Raw genomic sequence first — 4,230 nt, forward strand, 5'->3', positions numbered from 1 at the left:
GATGAGAACCTGCGAAATCTACCAGCACAGTCACCCCCTGAACCCCATGGCTATGATTCTACAAGACTCGTAGCTCTATAAGTCTGCAGTAGTAAGCATCCAGTGGATGCATGGGGACGAAACTGGCATGTGGAAGCCAAAAGGAGCTCACTTGGATCTTCTCTATGACTGTGCAAGCTCATACAATGTTGATGGAAACAAAGTCATCCAAGGACATGTACTAAAGAGAAGTTAGGAGCTTTAGAAAGCTTCAGGAGCTAGCCATATTTCCTGTTTGATTCTATGGATGAGAAAGATGCCACTTTTATCTTAAAATAGACTTTTATCAATGGAAAAATCTGTCCTGTGAGTTGCAAAGTGAGCCAGCCAACCACTGACAATAAGAGACTGTCACACAAAGAATTACTAAAGGCCCTAACTTCTCAAGCTCTGTTATTTGAAGCCTTTGTCTGAGTCTCGGTCCATGTTTCAGAAGGGGTAAGGTGGCATCCAGTGACTGCACCTCTCTGAAACCAAGGTACAGAAGAACAGGAAGCCCCACCAACTTCATAACTAACCCAGATGTTGCAGCACATCTGGTGCATTAAATGGAGGCCAAGTCTATTCTTTAGACACTAAATGAAAATTCTCTTGCAAAGGAGAATGTTTAGTTGAAAGTGTTGGTGAAGAGGCTGAAGAGGTGACTCTGTAAAGTTTTTGCTGCGCATGCATGACCCTGCGTCTGGTCTTCCAACAACCACATACAAAGCCTGACTTAGTAGCACACACCCCCAATTCTAGTACTGGGGAGGTGGGGATAGGAGGATGTCTCAGGTTTGCTGGCCAGCTGAATGAGTGAGGTCCCAGTTTAGTGAGAGACTGTTTAATAAAGAAATAAGGTGAAGGGGCTGGAGAGAAGACGCCAGTAGTTAAAAGCACTGTGGCTGCTCTTCCAAAGGACCTAGGTTTGATTCCTGGCGCAGTGCTTCATAACTACCTACAACTCCAGTTTCAGGGCATCTGATGTTCTTTTCTGGCCTCCATGAGCACCTTGTGCACAGACATACATGCAAACAAAACACCATACACATATAATTAAAAAAATAAGGTAGAGAATGACTGAGGAAGAAATCTTATGTCAACTTCTGATCTATACACACACACACACACACACACACACACACACACACACACACAACATGGTGATCCTTGTTTTAATCTTCAGTGGATAGGTTATGGGACTACAGGTCTGGTCGAAGAGGTTTTACTCCTTCCTCTCTCAAGATGGTGCTGAGGAGTGGGAAAGCAGTCGGCCTAGAGTGGGTATGACGCTAATACTGAATGGTTCTTGTGTTTCTCTGCCTAGTGGTTGAACTGAAATTCTAGGTTTGAAGGAGAAAGGAATGAGATACACCATCACAGTCAGGGTGTTGCTGCTTTCTTGTCTCTGAGGGCCATCCCTACATCTTCCAAAGGGAATAAGTTAGCAGAATTTACTTTAGAGGAAGGTTCTAATGTGAATGTCTTGTTTGTTCATTTCCATACCTGTATCATTCCGAATTCACCTTGAAAAAAAACAAGTAAAATTCAAAGCTGCTCAAAAAATCAGAACCTTTTTTTAGTATGTGATTAATAAATTTCTGAAACTGTATGAGCAAAAAGTGTCCCTTATGCATTAACTGTGACTGGGTGACTGACAAAAATGTTCTTGCCAAGGTAGATTTTCTCCTGAAGGGGTCAGGACAGGTGGCAAGGAGGCGGAATGCATATGTTTGTTGTCTAGACATCCTAGAAGGAAGTGAGCCTAGCTGCAGACAAGTTTCTTCTGGTCCAGCTACAGCACATCCCTCCAGCATGAGTCTTGGCCCAGAGAAAGACAGCTGCAAACCCTTGTCAGTAAGGATAGCTTTGCTTTTCTATTTTAGGAGCTGAGTTTGTACAGATCTTTACACTTGTCTTGGTCCAGACCAGTGGCACACCTTATCAGAGGCCACGATAGTGAACACATCTGGCCCATGCTGAAAGTTACTCTGTGCCTGTAAATGACATGATTTGCTGACCAAGCTAAAAGACATCAGATATTACAAGCCCAAGGGAGCTGGAATTCTCTGCTGGCTCATAGACAGGAGTCCTTACCACTCTGCAGCTCCTTATAAACCAGGGATTTTATTCATTAAGGTCATACTCTGACCATACACTCAAGGCCTACTACTCTGCTCTCTTCCACTCCCTGGCTGTGTGCTTGGGGACTGCTGGTTGTGCCCAGGAGGAAGCCATCTCCTTGAGCATTAAGGGAGTTGGGCAATATGAATCTTGCTGATTGGTATGTTTCTGGGTTGCTTCTACATATTCTTTTATCAGAACCCAGGAACTCTACACTTGGACTTTCTTTTTTAATAGACATTCTCTAGACCCATCAACACACATCCTGTCAAGCTCTTAGGAAGTGGGATAGGGGATCAGGCAACTCTCTTGAGAGTTCTAAGGTATGTTTGGAGCTCAAAACCAGAATTAGAAACTGGAGAAAGGATGCTAGCAATGCTAGCAACGACACAGAGATCACTGAGGAAAGAAAAAGAGAAAATGAGAGAGAGGAGGCATCCAGAGGCCAACTGGTAAACATCAGGGTGAAGGGTCAATTCTTTGTTCCAGCAGAGAAACCTTCATTCCAGCAGGACCTGGGCATATTAGAACCACTACCATTTATAAGTATGCCATCTTACTATATTTACTGTTTATGCACCTCAAAAGAAAGTCTCTATTTTTTTTTAAGAAAAACTGCATTCTATGGTACACTGTCATGTTCAAAGTTTTTCTTGTTGCTGATCCCTCTTGGCTTGTCCAGTTTATCTCTGTTGCTATATGGATATTGTCATGGACAGCTGGGTCCCACTTGAACCCTCCTAGTTAATATTTAGAGTGTAGATTTGAGAGGCTAAAGGACAGAAAGAAACGAGCAATTCCAGTCATAACGAGATGGTCATCAGAGTGTCCATTTTCACCACTAAAACGCTTTGGACATTAAAGATAAACTTTCTGGGTTCATGGCAGGAAGGCTTGGACTACATCTCTTTTGAGGCTTTTCTTAAACCTAGAAGTGAATCTTCCACAATGTTTCTGTGACTGGTATGGAGATGCATTCCCTTTCTAGAACAGACAAAGAGGAAAACTTTTAATGGCAAGGATGCAAATGAGCTCTTGGTCCCACCCCTGGGCCGTTGCTGTCTGCCATTACAGGAAGTGTGTGTCAATCAAAGCTTGACAGGCAAGATAGAGCATTTTATTTTGGAAGCCAGAAGTTTAAGAACAATGACTGGAATTTCCTCTTTCTGTCCAGTAAGGGTTGTATGTCACTGGGGAGATAAAAGTCCAGGGGTAGGGAATAAAGGTTATCGGGAACTGCGCAACACAGAGTCATGCGGGGGGAATGCAGGAGGAGGACTTTTGGAGGAAATCTATTTCAATGTCTGTCATTAAGTTTCCATTAAAAGAACATTCGGTTAGGAATTCAAAAATAATTTAATCTCTCCAGCCAGATGCACACAGCTGGACTCTTGGAGAGGAGCCCTACAAAAGGGGATTTGTACATTCACTGGGCTAGGAACCAGCATGTGCCTCCAGCCAGCCCACCTTTAGAATGCTCTGGGTCTTCTGGACACAAACACACTCCAGGCAGGGAGAACCCCGGTATAGGGATGGTTACTAAGTGTGTACTCGCTGTAGGTTCTGCTTTAAGCCCTAAAGACACCTTCCCTTTCTAACAGTCACAGCAACATTGGGAGGCCAGTATCATGACCGTGCTTATTTTTCGTGGGAGGCAGCTGAAAGCAGGGTATTGCTCAGCAGCAATAGCTAGCGAAGAGCAGGCTGAGAGACACACACAGCTGATCTACCTGGACAGCCCATGAGTTGAATTCTCCTCTCTGAAGCCTGAGATAGATTCCCCTCTGAGACAACACACAGGGCCATCAGACACTGACCTAGAATCCACAGAGGGTGAATGCCCTTTTTCTGGCCATGCACTTCGGAAGAAGTGAGTCATGGTTAGCACACGTGGAAGGCCCTGGCCAGGCTTAGCAAGTACGCCTTGGATTATGGGTTTTTTGGGGAGGGAACTGTAGGTAATATGCTTGGTAGAACTCCAGAACTACTGTAGGAGTCCTGTAGATTTATCTAGCTTGTCAGTGTAACCAGTTGCACATATATATATATATATATATACATATATATATGCATATATATGTACATATA

The sequence above is a fragment of the Mastomys coucha genome, unplaced genomic scaffold (genome assembly GCF_008632895.1).
Source record: "Mastomys coucha isolate ucsf_1 unplaced genomic scaffold, UCSF_Mcou_1 pScaffold23, whole genome shotgun sequence".
Lineage (NCBI taxonomy): Eukaryota > Metazoa > Chordata > Mammalia > Rodentia > Muridae > Mastomys > Mastomys coucha.